The sequence below is a fragment of the Saimiri boliviensis genome, chromosome 10, assembly GCF_048565385.1.
Source record: "Saimiri boliviensis isolate mSaiBol1 chromosome 10, mSaiBol1.pri, whole genome shotgun sequence".
Classification (NCBI taxonomy): Eukaryota; Metazoa; Chordata; class Mammalia; order Primates; family Cebidae; genus Saimiri; species Saimiri boliviensis.
The window spans coordinates 16,972,179-16,991,652 of record NC_133458.1 but is presented as its reverse complement, the minus strand read 5'-3'; the positions used below and the strand labels follow the sequence as shown (position 1 = coordinate 16,991,652).

Below are 19,474 nucleotides of genomic sequence, written 5' to 3'. Positions count from 1 at the left end.
TGAAACCAACAGCAAGAGACAAAATTGGGACAACATGGAGCCTCTGTGGCCCAGACTGGAGTGCAGTGGCGTGATCTTGGCTCACTGCAATCTCTGCCCCCAGGCTCAAGTGATCCTCCCACTTCAGCCTCCAACCTCTGCTACTACCAACAATACTGCCACAAATACTCTCTAGCACTTGTTCCAATATTTTTTTAAGATAAATTCCAAAAAGTGGAATTGCTAGATTAAAATAGATTTCAAAGCCACATGCTTATTGAATCTATTTGTGCCAAGTGATGGTTATTTTGAAAATGAGATTCTAATACTCACTCTTAAAACAATAATAAGATACAGTACCGCCAGGCACGGTGGCTCAAGCCTGTAATCCCAGCACTTTGGGAGGCCAAGGCGGGTGGATCACAAGGTCAAGAGATCAAGACCATCCTGGTCAACATGGTGAAACCCCGTCTCTACTAAAAATACAAAAAATTAGCTGGGCATGGTGGTGTGTGCCTGTAATCCCAGCTACTCAGGAGGCTGAGGCAGGAGAATTGCCTGAACCCAGGAGGCGGAGGTTGCGGTGAGCCGAGATCATGCCATTGCACTCCAGCCTGGGTAACAAGAGCGAAACTCCGTTTCAAAAAAAAAAAAAAAAAAAAAGATACAGTACCTCTCTGTTCCTTAACCCAATTGTATCCATACTGGTTTTGCCCTGAATAGTTTATGAATTTCTATTTAAGTTAATATGACCATTAAAATTCATACTGTGGCACATGCACAGAGGCAATGTATTATATTTTAAGTTTTGTTAACTTTTAGAAGAAAACATATTAAAATTAGAAATTTAAAAGTTTTGGCCACGCATGGTGGCTCACACCTGTAATCCCAGCACTGTGAGAGGCCGAGGCGGGCAGATCATTTAACGTCAGCAGTTCCAAACCAACCTGGCCAATGTGGTGAAACTCCATCTCTACTAAAAAATACAAAAACTAGCCAGGCAAGGTGGTGGGCACCTATAGTCCCAGCTACTTGAAAGGGTGAGGCAGAAGAATTGCTTGAACCCAGGAGGCAGGAGTTGTAGTGAGTCAAGATCACACCACTACACTCCAGCCTGGGTGACAGAGCAAGACTCCACCTCAAAAAAATAAATTTTTTTTTTTGGCCAGGTGCAGTGGCTCATGCCTGTAGTCCCAGCACTTTAGAAGGCCAAGCCAGGTGAACTGCTTAAGCCCAGGAGTTTGAGACCAGCCTGGACAACATGGGGAAAATCTGTCTCTCCTAAAAATACAAAAATTAGCTGGGTACGGTGGTGCATGCCTATAGTCCCAGCTACTCAAGAGGCTGAGGCACGAGGATCACTTGAGCCCAGGAGGTGGAAGCTGCAGTAAGCCATGATTATACCACGAACTCCAGCCTGGGCAACAGAGCAAGACCCTGTCTAAATAAATAAATAAATGTTTAATGACAAATATAACTTTCATAGATTACATATAAAGTTTATAAGTACACCTACAATTTTTAAGTGTACTTTTTTAGAAGACAAAACCACAAAAAGAAACGCTTTTGGCACTCCACTTGAAGGGGTCTGACAAGTCCTTCAGATAAGATGTGCAGTGTATGGAAGGCCTGGGGATCCCGGGAGGAGGGGTCACAGCCAAGGTCACGGCTCACTGTCCTGGTCCCACTCTCCAGCTAATGATCCCTGCTTTCATTTCCTTCTGAAGGAGTGCCTATAACCTCCTGGTTCCCTGCCACTGAGGGAAGCTAACCTCTTCCCTAAGCTTGCTACAAGGGTGACCACCCCTTCCTTCCCTCAAGGCCAGGGAAAAAAACCAATCACTTGGTTTCCCATAGTACAGCCAGTTGGAAAAGTGGGTCTTGGGCTTATCTGTCTTTTAGCCCCTCTGAACTGCAAGCTAGTGACAAACGTGCCAAAGAGAAGCTGAAGACAGAGTAGCAATTATGTGCCTAGCTGGCAAAGAGCTTAACTTCCGGCAAAATGAGGGCTGATGGAGTGAACTTTTGCCCACATCAGACACTGATTTTAAGGTGAGGGTACAGGAGAGTCTGACGCTGCCTTCCCAGCACGTTGCTGTCTTTTGCACATCGAAAGTAGAGAACTTCGCTCACGGCTTGCCCTACTTCCAGGCAGTGCTTGCCTCCTATCATTAAAGGGGGCAGTGGGGCCTGGCATTCTTCTCCCTGAGTAACCAGCAAAGGGAATTTCAAGAGAGCCGGGGATACAAGTAGAGGCGGTCTGGTTCAGGTGGCAGAAGGGCCTCAGCGCCCAGGGCCAGGCTCCTGGGGTCACAGAGCAACAATGTGTGTGGGCAGAGAGGCAGTGGTGAGGACAGTGAGAGGTCACGGCCTGAAAGGGGCTGAACAACGAACCCATGGAAAAGCAGTTTCACTAGAATCTCTCCAAGAAAGAGCAATCCAGGGCAGCTCCAGGGAAGCAACTCCTAACCCCCAGTCTTCAGCAAGGTGACTGCCAGAAGGAACAGAGGAGGGCCGGCAAAGACCTCAGGGGATAAGCAGCCAGACTAGGAGCCCAATAGACTGTGTGGAACACCAGGCACAAGCAGGCCAGCCTTGTCCATTTCTGAGGACCTGTGAGGCATCCCATGTGCCCCATCCGGGAGCTTTTGGAATCTGGGTTTCTGTCCCCGCCACTGTGATGGGTTCTTTATAGGTGACTGTTAGAGCAGCCAATCTCAACCTCAGCTGTACCTTAAAATCAATCTGGGGACCTTAAAAGAATATTGATGCCAGGGCCCACTCTTAGAGATTTTGATTTAATTGACCTAGGGCATCAGTTGTTTTTAAATCTTCCTCCCCAGCATTTTTAGTTTGTTTGTTTTTTGTTTTTGTTTGTTTGTTTGTTTGTTTGTTTTGAGACGGAGTTTCACTCTTGTTACCCAGGCTGGAGTGCAATGGCGCGATCTCGGCTCACTGCAACCTCCGCCTCCTGGGTTCAGGCAATTCTCCTGCCTCAGCCTCCTGAGGAGCTGGGATTACAGGCACGTGCCACCATGCCCAGCTAATTTTTTGTATTTTTAGTAGAGACGGGGTTTCACCATGTTGACCAGGATGGTCTCGATCTCTTGACCTCGTGATCCACCCGCCTCGGCCTCCCAAAGTGCTGGGATTACAGGCTTGAGCCACCGCACCCGGCGTTTTTGTTTGTTTGACATAGGGTCTCACTGTCGCCCAAGCTGGAGTGCAGTGGCACAATCATAGCTCACTGCAGCCTCAACCTCCTTGTGCTCAAGTGATCCTCCCGCCTCAGTCTCCCGAGTAGCTGGGACTACAGGCATGTGCCACTGTGCGGTTAATTTCTTTTATTCATTTATTTTTTGAGATGGAATCTTGCTCTGTCACCCAGGCTGGAATGAAGTGATGCAATCTTGGCTCACTGCAACCTCTGCCTCGTAGGTTCAAGCAATTCTCCTGCCTCAGCCTCCCAAGTAGCTGGGATTGTAGGCACGCACCACCATGCCTGGCTAATTTTTGTATTTTTAGTAGAGATGGGTTGGCCAGGCTGGTCTCAAACTCGTGACCTCAAGTGATCTGCCCGCCTCGGCCTCCCAAAGTGTTGAGATTATAGGCATGAGCCACTGTGCTTGGCCAATCTCTTTTATTTTTTTGTAGAGATGGTGTCTTGGTGTCTCGCTATGTTGCCCAGGCTGGCCTCAAACTCTTCTCCCCAGCATTTAAATGTATATTTTAATGTGCACCCCAAGATAAAAACGTTAAGAAATGTGATTGGAGGGGTAGAATCTCACACCTACTGAATGTTAATTTAAGACAGCTATAATTGGCAAGAAGTAGTTTAAAGTTGAGAGTTAAAACACATTAGCAGTGTATGGACATAGATTCTTTAGGTTCTCTGCCTTCTGCAGAAACCAAAGGGAAGGGCCTGGCCAAGAGATCTGCGCCTAAGTCTGCAGGACCCCCGAGTTCTCAGCTCCCACACCTGGTTCCTCTGCAAATTCCTCATGTTGCAGCAAACTGGTCTCCTGAAGAGGATCTCTGGTCTCCTGAGTCCCATCCTTTACCTACGCCTTTAGATGGAGGCGCTACATCAAATCTGGAGGCAGAAAGACCAGGACCACCCTGGAGAGTGGACTTGCCCATATGAATGGACTCCTACAATGCTGTGCCCATTCTCCCTGCCTGTTTCCCTGGGGGTCAGGATTCCTGGATGTTGGCCCTTCCAAACGTGTTATTCCCTACCTGTCCCCTTCTCCAGACCAGAGTCTCAGCCCACCCCTCTCTGGGCTATACTATGATGAGCCTTCTTCTCCATGGCTGAGCACCCCGGATGCCTTGCTCTCTACATTCATGGAGATGGGTGTCAGCTCTTCCTGCACTCGAGGGACCACTGTTTCCTCTGTATAGAATTCCCCTGACCCCATACCCTAAGATAACACTCAGCCCTCATGGAAGTGCAGTTCAGTCCCCCAGACATCACAGATGGTAGAGGAAGACAGTGAGGGGAGTTTTATCTTCCCATCTTTTGCAACACCAGCAATGAGGATTTTTTTTTCTCTGTCACTCTTAAGTCTTTACATAAAGTTCCACATGATAAATTCCCAGATGAGTTCAATTCCAGGAACAATTTTGTTCTGAGAATTAATTTCTATGCTTTCTGTTTTCCAAAATCCCAAACCATGCAACCCAGTGTATTTTTGTTTGTCCCTAAGCTGCCAGAAAACTTACAGCCAAATGCGTTGTCCAAGTGTTGTAATCTGCTACACGCAGGCTGCTCAAAAGGTCCGCATTCCTTTCACTCCGCTTTGTTTTCTCCTGAGCATTTCTGACTTGGTTTTAGTCTAAGTTATCACACTCTGTGCCCAAACTAGTCACCAGGTCCTGCCTCTTGATCTCTGGCATCCTTTCAGCCTCTCCTGCTCCTCAGTAATTTGGCCTGGGTGTTGCAAAAAGCCTTGGTCTCCTCCTCCTCCTCCAGGCCTCCCCACCCCACAAGCAGAAGGAGTCCTTCCTTCCCTATGCCTCTGCCCTGACAGCCCCCGCCTCACTTCTACCCAGGATGCACTAGCATCCGGCAACCTGCAGCCACTCACTCGCTGGCCTCCGCTAGACCCTCTTGGTGACTTTGCATGTGCTGTTCTTTCAGCCTGAAAGAACCTTTCCTGCTGTTTCTTTGGTGAGGCAGTTTTCAGGGCTTAGCTCAAGCATCGCCTACTCTGTGGGGCTTCCCTACACCAGCTCCTCTCTGGGCTGCCCTAGCTCTATGCTATGTGGCCCTCACAGCCAGGCCGGGCCAGGACTGGTTTTACTTTTTTGTCTGACTACTCAGCTAGGATGGTGTTCCTGGAAGGATAGAGGACGTCTCCTTCCTCTCTGTGCCACTGATGTCTAGCACACACGCCTAGCACACAGAGCTGTTTAAGGCGAATAGAATATATGACACAGGATTTTATTAATCTTCCAGAATAAAGGGAGGCCAGGCACAGTGGCTCACGCTTGTAATCCCAGCACTTTGGGAGGCCAAGGGGCAGATCACCTGAGGTCAGTAGTTTGAGACCAGCCTGGTCAATATGGTGAAACCCTGTCTCTACCAAAAATACAAAAATTAGCTGGGCATGGTGGCGGATGCCTGTAATCCCAGCTACTCGGGAGGCTGAGGCAGGAGAATCGTTTGAACCCCGGGGGTGGAGGTTGCAGGGAGCCGAGATTGAGCCACCACACTCCAGCTTGGGTGACAGAGCAAGACTCCGTCTCAAAAAATAAAAATAAAAAAACCAAAAAAGGACTGGAAGCCAGCCTCCCGCCAGCATTTTCATAACCGGGCCTCACAAATGGTCTCTGACCCACACACTCACACACAGACATTTGCACACTCACACACTTCCTCTTGGAGCTCTGCTCCATCCCACGCTGCCCACCCAAAGACTGTCTACTCCGCTCTTTTGGTATCTGGTATTTGATGATGTAAAGAGAAGGAATTTCTTTCTCTTCTTTTATGAGGTAACCACAGAGGATGTAAGAATTTACTAACAAGATTATTGTAGCACGCCTATTATAACACTGTTACCCCCCATGTCATTTGGAACCTTGAGGAAGTCACATCCCTGAATCGCATCTGAACAACAGCTGCAAGTCAGCACCAGCTGGTTAAGCCAGGGTCACTGCACTTCCCTTGCCCAATCTACGCCCCTGGAGAGCCCTCCTGCTTCCTGTCCCAGGCCCCCCAGGACAAGATTCCACGGCTGAGGTCTGGCTCTACTGCGTGGTCTCACCCAGCTCTCTGTGACTCTCCTAATACGATTGTGTCCTGTGTTGATAAGGGACTTCCCCTGGGCTCCATCTTCTCCCAACTCCACCCTTGGGGACAAAGTGGAAGAAGACCATTCAGTCAGTCATCTTCACCTTCTTGCTTTCTCAAGACTGCAAATGCTGAGGGCCGAGAGGGGGGATCGGGTGCTCAGCCGCCGATTCCCCTCGCTTGCACGCGCGCACACACTCACACACCCACACCCACACAGGCACTCGCAGATACACGCGTGAGCGCACACACACACACAGACACGCAGGCACACACGCGCGCGCACACGCACACACTCACACTCGCGCCCCGGGGGACCCAGCACAGCGCAGGGCGGGGGTCTGCCAAGTTTCTGCAGGTCCCGGAGACGCGGGAAGGCGGCGTCCGGGCTCAGCCCCGGGAGTCAGACCGAGCCCGGGAGGGACGTCTGGACCGCGCTTTGCACAAGTCCGGAGACCAGGCGGGACGGCCCCCGGCTCCCCGGCCGCACGCGGGAACTCGGGCTCCCGTTCGCAGAGCCGCTTCCCCAGTCAGGGCTCGGACCGCTCCAGCCGTTTCCTCCCTCCGCGCGCGTTCCCTCCTTCGTCCCCTTTCCCTCCCCAGCTCGACCCCGCACCCCCCTGCCCGGCCCAGCCGGCCCTACCTCCCCACGAGCGGCGGTTCCGCGGGCTCCGGGGCGCATCTCGGGGACGCTGGGGCGGGCCGGGACGGCGGGCGGCGCGGCGCGGGGGCGGGCGGCGGCGGGGGCCGGGGACGCCATCGCCCTCCGCCCTCCGCCCCTTTGTCCGCCGAGCCTCCCCCTGCCGCCCGCAAGCCCCTGGGGTCCCCGCCGCGCGCGCGCGCGCTCCCGTGGGGTCCCCGCCGCCCCCAGCCCCGGCGGCGCGCTTCTCTCGCCCGGCCCAGCGCAGGCTAGCCCGCGGCCCCTGCCTCCTCCTCCTGCCGCGGCTCCGCGACGATCTGCGCGACGCACGCCCCCTCCTCCCGACCCATCCCGCCCGGCCCAGTGAGCTAATCCGCAGCTGGCGGGCGCCCGGCCGGTTGCCACGGCAACCCCTCTCCCAGGGCCCTGCCCCGCGCGGAGCCGCGGTAAACAGGACCTTCTGCCGGACTCGCCCCCTCGCCTCCCCGGGTTGGGGAGAGGTGGCTTAACCCTTCCAGGGAGGACGCCCGCCGCGCGCCGGCTCCTTTCCACCCAGGCCCGGCGGATTCGCGAGGTGCGCCCGGCCCGGGGTTGAGACCTGGACTGGTAGTGGCTGCCACACGCCCGGCCCCGCTCACTCCAGGCGGTGAACACCCTCTCGGCCCTGGGCCCGGGCCGGGGCACGCCGGACAGCGAGGCGGGCGCCGCCGTTGCCCCAGGCAGCTTGCCGTCGGGCCGGGGTAATGACAGTCCTGAGACGGGCGGTGAGGGTGATGGGGGTCGGGGAGGGCCCAGGGCCCAGCGTCCTGCAGAAGGGCTCCCAGACCGGGTGGGGAGGGAGGTGGTCAGGAAAAGCTTCCAAGAGAAGTGACTCCATAGACCCGCTGTCCCCACTCACGCAGGACACTGTCAAGGAACGCAGACTGCACGATGCGGGGTGCCCAGCGGAAGTCCTGCGGGGAAGGCGCTCTGGAATACGGCCTGGGGCATTCGACGAAGCTCCCTGGAACTTTGACCGGGCCAGGAACGCTGAACAGATCTACATAGGTGGGGGAAAGTGGGGGAAAAGAAAGGGTTCTGAGTGGAGGGAAAGGCACCAGCAGAGGCCATGCATTTCAGAAACAGCTGAGTGAGGACCAAGTGGTGAATCAGTTCTGATGGGTAGGCTTGGCCGGATTTCAAGGGGGAGACGTTAAGTTTTTGAGCAGAGCAGTGCCCTGATGACTGGAGGGCGGCCTGGCGGGGTGATCTGCTGGCTTGGGAGCAAGCTTCAGGTCCGTCTCTACACCAGAGGAAGGCCATCCTCGTCTTTAGCTCAGGGACTTCCAGAAGGGCTGGGAGCCACGGTCTGCGGAACGGCAAAGAGGCCTAAAGTTCAGGCAAAGGGGAGAGAAAGAGAGGAGAAGCTTAGCCTTACAAATCCACAGGAGAGGGCAAGAGAGGGAAAGGCAGGAGGGAGACAGTGACAAATCCAAGATTGGGTATAATGACGTAATACTGCCCAGGCAATGCCTGTAGACTGGGCACCTGAAATTTGAGGGACGGGTTCAAAGTCACAGGAAAAAAAGCTGTTTTCTCCTCAGCTGAGGTTTACGCATTCTGGGAGCTCTTTGAGGTTCTTCTAGGGCTTGTTCTTTAAACTCCTCACGACATACCCATTTTAACTAAGCCTAGTCAACTTTTAGAACACACATTTGCAAAGTGCAAGCTTTTTTTTTTTAAGTGTAAGCATTTAAATTATTTTGTTTGCTGAAACATTATTCAATAAGTTTTCACTTTCTTTCTCTTTTTTTTATTGCCAGTGAAATTTTCCCTTTCTAAATAAAGATCAGAGGCTTGGCTCCTGCTTTTTTTTTTGAGGCAGAGTCTCAGTCCGTCACCACAATGGAGTGCAGTGGTGCAATCATAGCTCACTGCAGCCTCCAACTTCTGGGCTCAAGCAATCTCCCACCTCAGCCTTCTAAGTAGGGAGGACTATAGTTGTGTGCCATCATGGTCAGCTAACTTTTTTATATTTTGTAGGTCTTGCTATGTTGCCCAGGCTAGTCTTGAACTTCTGGCCTCAAGTGATCCTCCTGACTTAGCCTCCCAAAGTGTTGGGATTATAGGTGTGAGCCACCATGCCTGGCCAAGACTTAACTTCTTGAGGGTTAATTATTTCCAGGGCTACAACATATAAGAAAGCAAACTGCTGGGCATGGTGGCTCATGCCTGTAATCCCACCACTTTGGAAGGCCAAGGCAGGCGGGTCACCTGAGGTTGGGATTTCAAAACCACCCTGACCAACATGAAGAAACCCTGTCTCTACTAAAAACATAAAAAATTAGCCAGGCATGGTGGTGCGTGCCTGTAATGTCAGCTACTTGCCAGGCTAAGGCAGGAGAATCACTTAAACCTAGGAGGTGGAGGTTGCAGTGAGCTGAGATTTTGCCATTTGCACTCCAGCCTGGGCAACAAGAGCAAAACTCCATCTCAAAAAAAGAAAAAAAAAAGAGAAAGAGAGAGAGAAAAAACAAACTGGCAAAATGCAAGGGAGAACAGTTGAGCAGAGAGCCCAGCTGGCTGCCTTCCCCAACCCCAGGCAGAAATGGCTCAGTAGCTTTGGATTTTGTGGCTTTGAAATTTCTAGTCGCATCTTAGGTGGACATGATAGAAAGGAAGCTGGGGAGCCCATTAGTGACAACTCCTGAACCACAGGCTGCCACTCTTTCTTCCACTCCCTCATCTTTTTTATTCTTTTTTTTTTTTGAGACAGATTCTTGCTCTGTCACCTAGGCTGGAATACAGTGGAGTGGTCTCAGCTCCCTGAAGCCTCTGCCTCCCAAGTTCAAGTGATTTCTCCTACCTCAGCCTCCCATGTAGCTGAGATTACAGCAGTCCACCACTGAGCCCAGCTAAGTTTTGTATTTTTAGTAGAGACATGGTTTCACCATGTTGGCCAGGCTGGTCTTGAACTCCTGACCTCAGGTGATCTACCCATCTCGGCTTCCAAAAGTGCTGGAATTACAGGCATGAGCCACCGCACCCAGCCTATTTATTTAAGACAGAGTCTTGCTCTGTCACCCAGGGTGGAGTGCAGTGGCACAATCTCGGCTCACTGCAACCTCCACCTCCTGGGTTCAAGCATTCTCATGACTCGGCCTCCTGAGTAGTTGGGATTACAGGTGTGCACCACTATACCTGGCTAATTTTTGTATTTTTCATAGAGATGGGGTTTTATCATGTTGGTCAGGCTGGTCTCAACTCCTGACCTCAGATGATCCACCCACCTCGGCCTCCCAAAGTGCTGGGATTATAAGCATGAGCCATTGTGCCCAGCCTTTTAAATTTTATTTTAAAATTTATTTTAGGCTGGGTGAGGTGGCTCATGCCTGTAATCCCAGCACTTTGGGAGGCTGAGATAGGTGGATCATGAGGTCAGCAGATAGAGACCATCCTGGCTAACATGGTGAAACCCTGTCTCTACTAAAAATACAAAAAACTAGCCAGGCATGGTGGCATGTGCCTGTAGTCCCAGCTACTCAGGAGGCTGAGGCATGAGAATCGCTTGAACCCAGGAGGCAGAGGTTGCAGTGAGCTAAGATTGCAACACTGCACTCCAGCCTGGACAACAGAATGAGACTCCATCTCAAAAAAAAAAAAAAATTAATTTTAATTTTTTATTTAGTTATTTTTACTGATTTAAAACTTTATTGTTCATTTTTAAAATGGGGAAGAAAAACTTGTATTGGCAACCATCAAAGATATTCACAAAAAGACTCAGACCCAAGGTAGAGACGCCTAAATAGATGATTTTCCCTCAACTCCTCAGGCTGGAACAGATTTTAAACCAAGCTGGAGACATCACTCCAATGCTGACGACAAACTAATCTCTACATCCTGGTCTTCATCCTGTTTGGAAGCTGGTTCACTTCATCTAAGAGCTTAGTTCGAGGGCACTCATGACTTCCTCAAGTTTGAGCATCCCTTGCTCCTGGCGCTGGCGGTGTCACTCAGCCATAGACTGGAGCATCCATTTGGCCCGGAGCTTGTATATATAGGAGCTGTAGACCATGATCTCGGTGAAGTCTGTAGACTCCAGAGCCTTCAGCTCGAGCATGGCCTTGCTCACCTGCTCGATGTAAGGGATTCGACATCCATCCCGGCCGAACATGGCTTCCAGCAGCTACATCTGGACCTGGAACACTTCTGGATCTTTCAGGTCTTCAGGAAATTTCACCCACGGCGGGATAGTTCTACGTTCCATGAGCGTTTCCATCTTATGACCCTTACAAGCAAAACCACGTTCCAGCGCAAGCCTATTTTAATTTTTTTTTAAAGACAGGGTTTCACCATATTGGGCAGGCTGGTCTCGAACTCCTAACCTCAGGTGATCCGCCTGCCTCAGCCTCCTAAAGTGTTGGGATTACGGGCGTGAGCCACAAAACAATGAATCTTAAGTTTATTTATTTTGAGATAGTGTCTTGCTATGTTGCCCAGGCTGGCCTCCAACTCCCCACCTCAGCCTCCCAAGTAGTAATCCTGTTTATTCCACACAGAGCAGCCTTGGGCCCCTGCAGAACATTTCGGTTTTTTTGTTTTGTTTTGTTTTGTTTTTTGAGACGGAGTTTTGCTCTTGTTACCCAGGCTGGAGTGCAATGGCGCGATCTCGGCTCACCACAACCTCCGCCTCCTGGGTTCAGGCAATTCTCCTGTCTCAGCCTCCTGAGTAGCTGGGATTACAGGCACGCGCCACCATGCCCAGCTAATTTTTTGTATTTTTGGTAGAGACGGGGTTTCACCATATTGACCAGGATGGTCTCAATCTCTTGACCTCGTGATCCACCTGCCTCGGCCTCCCAAAGTGCTGGGATTACAGGCGTGAGCCACTGCACCCGGCCCCTGCAGAACATTTCTTCCTTCCTCTCCCTTGTCTTCCTCCAGCATCCTGCTGAGGAGTGCAGGCTTTGATTGGAGGAGCACATTCCGCGCTGCAGCAAGTTGCTCAGCCTCTCAATCCCAGTTTGTAAACCCTTCACCTGTAGGGTGGAAACGGCAATGGCTCTGACTTCCTAAGAGGGCTGTTGTGAGGGTGCCTGGCCTATGAGGAGGACTCATGGGTGCCTCCTGTTAGTTATTCTTTTCCTAATCTCCTTTTTCTTTTTTCTCCCCAGCAACACAGAGCGTCAAGGTTGAAGAACAGGAGGAGGCAATTTTTCTTCTTCCCCGTCAGTGCTCAACTCCCTCTCTCTCCCCACCACTTACAGGCCCAGGACCATCTTGGAGCTGGCTTTATCTCAGCTGTTAGCCAAGGTAGTGGTGCATTCAGTGGGCCTGCTCTTGCTCTGACAGTGTTTGGATGGAACAGACCCTCTCTTCCAGGCTCTGACTGCCCTCCAATAAAGATAAAAATAAATAAACCAGCCTGGATGCGATGGCTCATGCCTGTAATTTCAGCACTTTGGGAGGCTGAGGCAGGTGAATCACTTGAGCCCAGAAGTTTGAGACCAGCCTGGCAACATGGTGAAATCCTGTCTCTACTAAAAATACAAAAAATTAGCCAGAGGTGGTAGTGCACACCTATAATCTCAGCTACTCAGGAGGCGGAGGCTCTCGAATTGCTTGAACCTGGGAGACAGAGGTTGCAGCCAGCTGAGATAGTGCCACTGCACTCCAGCCTGGGCAAGAGTGAGACCTTGTCTCAAAAAAAAAAAAAAAAAAAAAGGAAATAATTAAATTATATTTAAAAAGAAAGAGGCCGGGCGTGGTGCCTCACGCCTGTAATCCCAGCACTTTGGGAGGCCAAGGCAGGCGGATCACCTGAGATCAGGAGTTCGAGACCAGCCCGGCCAACGTGGTGAAAGCCTGTCTCTTAAAAAAAAATAAAAAGAAAGAAAAGAATCTATATACACAGTAGATGATGGACAAGAAGTTCATTGATTGATTGATCGTCTGAAGAGCTGGTGTGGGGAGAAGAATCACATGTCTGTGCTTAGACAAGTTTAGGTGAGGTAGAGCAAGGAGAGAACTTAAGGGCAGGGAAAAGTCTACAGCCTCACTCTGACACAGACTTGGCCAAGACTCCCCCACATCCCTCCCATCCAGAGACCAAGGCTGTGCAGGCTCAGGGCCCACTAAGCCAGCTGAGAGAGGCTGTAAGTCAGAGGATGCCTTCTAAGTCAGAGGATGTCACATGGATGCCTTCCCTCCACGGAAGGCCACCTCCCTCCTGCCTCTCTCATTCTGCCTCTAACCCCATCCTCAGCCCATTCTCCCATCTAGACACAGCTGGGTGCCAGTTCTTTCCAGTCCCACCTGGCTGCCTCTCTCTGAGGAAACAAAACCAAGCCAAGCATCCCACCCAAACCTCAAAACCAGGCTCGGTTTGTTCTTCATCCCAATCAGATGCAATCCAGGTGTGGGATGGGAGTGGGAGGGGTGGAGGAGCGGAGGCCACCCAGGAGTGTGCAGAGCCCAGACTGAAAACCCAGGGCTCTTTCATCTTCCCTGGCTGCGAAGGGCTGGTCTCTGGCAGAGATGCCTCTGTGCCCTCTGTCCTCCCGGGACACTCTCAAGCCTTCTGCCACTTTCACTGGGACTATAAGATGGGCAGCTGTTGAAGCCGGCTAGGGGGTGCTGTGGGGCAAATGGTCTTCGTTTATTACCACGGACGGCTGACATTTGCTGGCTTACCGCAAGGAATCCTGGAGAATCTCTGCTTTGGCAGATAGCACCTCAACATATCATTTTTGTGGTAAGAATAACTTGTGTTTCATTTCATAACCCTAATTTATTTTGGAGTGTCTTTTTTTTCCACACAAAGAATTAAAGTGTTTGTAACTTTTATAAAGACTGGAGAGTTTACGATAAAAAGCAAAGAACAAAGGTGTGAACTTTCCAGGTCATTCACCATTAGGCAAAGTCTCAAAGATGAGGCCTGCCATGCCAAGTACCTGCTATACTTATATTCTTTCTGTTCCTTTTGGATGATGTAGTTGAATAGTAAAAAAAAAAAAAAAAAAAAAAAAAAAAGGAACAAGAATGTGGTGATTTGGATACTTCTTAGAGGCATGGCTTTCTGTGTTTAAGCTGTTGTGACTCTTTGTGGTCACTGTGATTTCAGAACACAGGAGGACAGTCAGGCCAGTGCGTCCAGCTCCTCTGCGTAGACTTCTGTGCACAGGATGCAAGGCACGTACCTCCTGCTTTTGAGAGCCTTCCTTGCCTATTTTCTGGTCCGATGAGGCAGTATCTTCAGACTCGGGAGGGGTGAGGTAATACTCTTCATTAAAGATTTCAGGCTCAGTGCGGTGGCTCATGCCTGTAATCCCAGCACTTTGGGAGGCCGAGGTGGGCAGATCACGAGGTCAGGAGATCGAGACCAGCCTGACCAACATGGTGAAACCCCGTCTCTACTAAAACAAAACTTAGCTGGGCATGGTGGCACGTGCCTGTAATCCCAGCTACTCAGGAGGCTGAGGCAGAAGAATTGCTTGAACCTGGGAGGTGGAGGTTGCAGTGAGCCAAGATCGTGCCACTGTACTCCCGCCTGGGTAACAAAGCAAGACTCTGTCTCAAAAAAATAAAAAAGATTTTAGGCCAATTTTAATCAGTGGCTCATACCTGCAATCCCAGCACTTTGGGAGGCTGAGGCAGCATGATCACTTGATCACGTGTCTGTGCTTGATCACAAGTGTGTGCCAGAAGTTCAAGACCAGAAAGGGCAACACAGTGAGACACCCCCCCCATCTCTACAAAAAATAAAAAATTAACTGGGTGTGGTGGCACACACTAGGGAGGTCAAGGCCACAGTGAGCCGTGATCTCAGCACTGCACTCCAGCCTAGGCAATGTAACAGGACCCTGTCTCACCTCTCTCAAAAAACAAACAAAAACTACAACGAGAAAAAAGAAAATATTTTATTTTAGACAGAGCCTCACTCTGTCACCCAGTTTGGAGTACAATGGCGCGATCTTGGTTCACTGCAACCTCCGAGTTCAGGTTCAGGCAATTCTCCTTCCTCAGCCTCCCTAGTAGCTGGATTACAGGTGCTGGCCACCAAGCCTGGAGAATCTTTGCATTTTTAGTAGAGATGGGGTTTGGTAGAGATGGGATTTCACCATGTTGGCCAGGCTGGTCTCAAACTCTTGACCTCAGGTGATCTGCTCAGCTCGGCCTCCCAAAATGCTGGGATTGCAGGCGTGAGCCACTGTGCCCAGCCAAAAGAAGAAAATATTTTGGCCGGGCGCGGTGGCTCAAGCCTGTAATCCCAGCACTTTGGGAGGCCGAGGCGGGTGGATCACAAGGTCGAGAGATCGAGACCAACCTGGTCAACATGGTGAAACCCCGTCTCTACTAAAAAAATACAAAAAATTAGCTGGGCATGGTGGCACGTGCCTGTAATCCCAGCTACTCAGGAGGCTGAGGCAGGAGAATTGCCTGAACCCTGGAGGCGGAGGTTGCGGTGAGCCGAGATCGTGCCATTGCACTCCAGCCTGGGTAACAAGAGCGAAACTCCGTCTCAAAAAAAAAAAAAGAAAATATTTTAATCACACCAGGTTATGAGGTAGAGATTACAGTTGCATCCTCATTGCCAGATCACCCTCTCTCTCTCAAAATCTACCCAGGCCCAAGGTCAGCCTTCAGACTTCCAAATGGCGGAACAGCACAGTACTGCCTCTCAGAGGCCACACCTTGCTTGAGGGAACATACTTTTGTAAGCTCTAATATCTATCCACTTCCTACATCTCTCAGATTAAATCAAATCAAAATAAAAAATATTGGCCAGGCTGGGTACCGTGGCTCATGCCTGTAATCCCAGCACTTTGGGAGGCCAGGGCAGGGGGATCATGAAGTCAGGAGATTGAGACCAGCCTGGCTAACATGGTGAAACCCTGTGTCTACTAAAATACAAAAAATTAGCCAGGCTTGGTCCACATGCCTGTAGTCCCAGCTATTTAGGAGGCTGAGGCAGGGGAATCGCTTGAACCTGGGGACAGAGGTTGCAATGAGCTGAGATCCTGCCACTGCATTCCAGCCTGGGCAACAGAGTGAGACTCTGTCTCAAAAAAAAAAAAAAAAAAAAAAAAAAAAAATCGGCCAAAGGCAAGCCAGGTGATATATACTACTGCTCTTGCTGGCAGTGTGACTTTGGGTGAGTCAACTTCCCTCTCTGGGTGTCAGATTCCTGCGGAGATGAGATCATAGGTGCATAGGGACTGTCAGGTCCCTCCCAGCACCAGTCTTCTCACATAGGCAAAAGAGCACAAGAACAGTGGTCTGTTCTCACTTTCCTGAATATGTGCTGGGCAGTGTTTTTTTTTTTTTTTATTGCATTTTAGGTTTTGGGGTACATGTGATGAACATGCAAGATTGTTGCATAGGTACACACATGGCAGTGTGGTTTGCTGCCTTCCGTCCCCTCACCTGTATCTGTCATTTCTCCCCATGCTATCTCTTCCCACCTCCCCACCCTGGGCAGTGTTAATACATCACAGAGATTACCTAGTAGGAAGGTTCTCATATTAGCCTCCTCTAGAGATGAAGAAGCAACCAAAGAGCGGTCGGCTGTCTTGCCCAAGGCCACTGCAAGGGAGTACCAGGGTTGAGACGGGCCCAGGAAGACTGACCCCAGGGCACCAGCTTTGTGGCCAGGACAGGCTTTAGAACAGAGAAGTTAACAGGGCTCAGCGGGGCACGGTGGCTCAGGTCTGTAATCCCAGCATTTTGGGAGACCGAAGGGGGTGGATCACCTGGGGACAGGAGTTTGAGACCAGCTTGGCCAACATAGCGAAACCCCATCTCTACCAAAACTAAGCTGAACGTGGTGGTACATGCCTGTAATCCCAGCTACTCAGGAGGCTGTGACAGGAGAATCGCTTGAATCAGAAGGTGAAGGTTGCAGTGAGACCATGCCACTGCACTCCAGCCTGTGTGATAGAGCAAGACTCCATCTCAAAAAAAAAAAAAAAAAGTGAATAGGGCCTAGGGGCATACCGTGTCAGAGTGGGGAATGGCCTCAGAGGGCAGCAAGCCAGGCCTCCAGGCAGGAGGAGGGGAGGGGACTTGCTTGGGCCACACAGGGTCCGCACAGGTGCTGCATGTGAGCAGTGCCAGTTCCGTGGCACCGGGAGAAGGGCGTCTGGAGCAAGCCACCTAGAAAACCAGAAGGCAGGAACTAGAGGAGGAGAAATTCTTTGGATGAGGAGTGATGGAGACAATTCAACTGAAGAGTGAAAAAGAGACGGGGAGAAGGCCCTGGTCTGGTCTCCTGGGAAAGGGGTGGCTCATTGCCGCAGGCACAGGCACGCAACAGCCTCCTTCCTTCCCTGCTTCTTTCAGTATTATTTCTGATGTTTTCTCCTCTGCCAGCTTGGTGAGTAGATATGGGTGGCCCTGGGCCAAAATCTACACGCTGGCACCAGATTCTCTTGGGAAGGAATTGCAGGCCAGAGATACCAAGCAGGACCTGGGGGGAGGGGCAGGGCCAGGCCTTCTCATACTTTTTTTTTTTTTTTTTTTTTTTAATGAATGAGAGGCTTTTATGTTGCCCAGGCTGGCCTCGAACGCCACCGAGGACCCCTTTTCTTTTCTTTTCTTTTTTTTTTTGAGACAAGAGTTTCGCTCTTGTTGCCCCAGCTGGAGAGCAAAGGCATGATCTCGGCTCACTGCAACCTCCACCCCCCCGCCACCCCCGGGTTCAAGTGATTCTCTTGCCTCAGCCTCACGAGTAGCTGGGATTACAGGCTCCCACCACCACCCCTGGCTAATTTTTTATATTTTTAGCAGAGACAGAATTTCACTATGTTGGCCAGGCTGGTTCTAACTCCTGACCTCAGGTGATCCACCTGCCTCACCCTTCCGAAGTGCTGGGATTACAGGTGTGAGTCACCACCTTCGGCCTTTCTCACACTTCTTAGCTGCCTGATAATCCCATTGGAGCTACGGGGGGTGGGGAGGGGGGGAAGAAAAGGAAAGGACAGATCCTGGCCTTCCTGGACTGATCCTGATTCAAGGGGTCTGGGATGGGCCCCGGGAACGTGCAGTTTTACAAGCATCCCACGTGTGTGTGTGCTTATAGAGACGGAGTCTTACTCTGTTGCCCAGGCTGATCTCGAACTCCTAGTTTTGAGAGATCCTCCTGCTCTGGCCTCCCAAGGTTCTAGGATTACAGATGTGTGAGCCGCTGTGCCCAGCCACCCAGGTGTTTTGGGTGGAGGTGGCTCAAGTCCCCACCAGAGACACACTGGTTTAGAGCCTGCTCAAGGGGAGACACAGAAGTTGAAGCTGCAGCAGGTAAGTGTAGGAAGTTCCCTTCTATTATATTCTGTGCTAAGAAAGTGGGGAGTGGAGGGTTGGAAGAGGGGTAAGGAGGCCAGGAGGTGCTGAAAGGGTCTCAGGAGAGAACTGTCCTCCACAAGGACCTCAGACCAGTGATTCTCAAGCAGGGACGACTTTGCCTCTTTGCTTTTCCAGGGGATATTTGGCAATTTTTCTTTTATTTTTCTTTCTTTTCTTTTTTTTTTAAAGAGACAGGTCTTACTGTGTCCCCCAGGCTGGAGTGCAGTGGCATAATCATAGCTCACTGCAGCCTCAAATATCTGGTCTCAAGCCATCCCCCGACCTCAGCCTCCTGAGTAGCTAGGATGATGGGTGTGCTTCATTGCCATGCCCAGCCCAGTAATTTTTTTTTTTTTTTTTTTTTTTTTTTTTTGTAGAGACAGAGTCTTGCTATATTACCTAGGCTGGTCTGAAAGTCCTGTGCTCAAACAATCCTCTCACTTTGGTCTCCCGATGTGCTGAGAATACAGGCATGAGCCACCCTGCCTAGCTGACATTTGGCAATGTTTGAAGACGTTTTGTCATCATAATTGGGAAAGGGGAGTGCTATGGGCTGAACGTGCCCCCCTCCGAAATTCCTATGTTGAAATTCTAACCCCCAAAATGATGGGAGGTGAGTGGAGCCTTCATGAATGGGTTTAGTGTCCTCATCAAAGATGCCCCAGAGAAAGCTCTCACCCTCTTTCCAGAACGGACACGGTGAGAAGGTGGCAGTCTGCAGCCCAGAAGCAGGCCTTCGCCGGAACCCATCCATGCTGCGCCTGGATCCTGATTTCCCAGCCTCCAGCACTGTGAGAAATAAAGATTTGCTGTTTCTAAGCCACACTGTTCATGGTGATTTTTTTTTTTTTTTTTTTTTTGAGGTGGAGTCTTGTTCTGTCTCCCAGGCTAGAGTTCAGTGGTGCGATCTCAGCTCACTGTAACCTCTGCTTCCCAGGTTCAAGTGATTCTCCTGCCTCAGCCTCCTGATTGTAACCAGGTGCCCATAGGCACCCGGCTGGTTAATTTTGTATTTTTAGTAGAGATGGGGTTTCACCATCTTGGCCAGGCTGGTCTCAAACTCCTGACCTTGTGATCCACCCGCCTCAGCCTCCCACAGTGCTGGGATTAGAGGCATGAGCCACTGCACCTGGCCGGTATTTTGTTATATAGCAGCTCCAACGAACTAAGACAGGGAATGTTTCTGGCATTAAGTGGGTAGAGGTCGCACATGCTGCCAAACATCCTACAATGCACAGGAC

General features: G+C 50.8%; 1 protein-coding gene, 1 long non-coding RNA gene and 1 pseudogene across 5 annotated transcripts in view; 1 reads left to right on the top strand and 2 right to left on the bottom strand.

Moving 5' to 3' along the window:
• Positions 1-7,236, bottom strand: part of DENND2A (DENN domain containing 2A) — a 121,436-nt gene extending 114,200 nt beyond the window's left edge. For 3 of the 4 annotated variants that reach the window (XM_039472547.2, XM_039472549.2, XM_074379000.1), the window contains exon 1: positions 6,918-7,013. The gene's annotated coding sequence lies outside the window, so the exon portion shown is untranslated. Of the gene's footprint in view, positions 1-6,917 lie in introns of all 4 variants that reach the window. The other variant, XM_039472550.2, reaches the window with a different exon arrangement.
• Positions 7,237-7,281: 45 nt separating this feature from the next.
• Positions 7,282-12,323, top strand: LOC141580029 (uncharacterized). Its single transcript, XR_012512009.1, has 3 exons — positions 7,282-7,654; positions 7,817-7,961; positions 12,068-12,323. It is a non-coding gene; the product is annotated as an uncharacterized LOC141580029 (long non-coding RNA).
• On the bottom strand, positions 10,831-11,375 carry LOC101052481 (developmental pluripotency-associated 5 protein-like; annotated as a pseudogene).
• Positions 12,324-19,474: the final 7,151 nt, after the last annotated feature.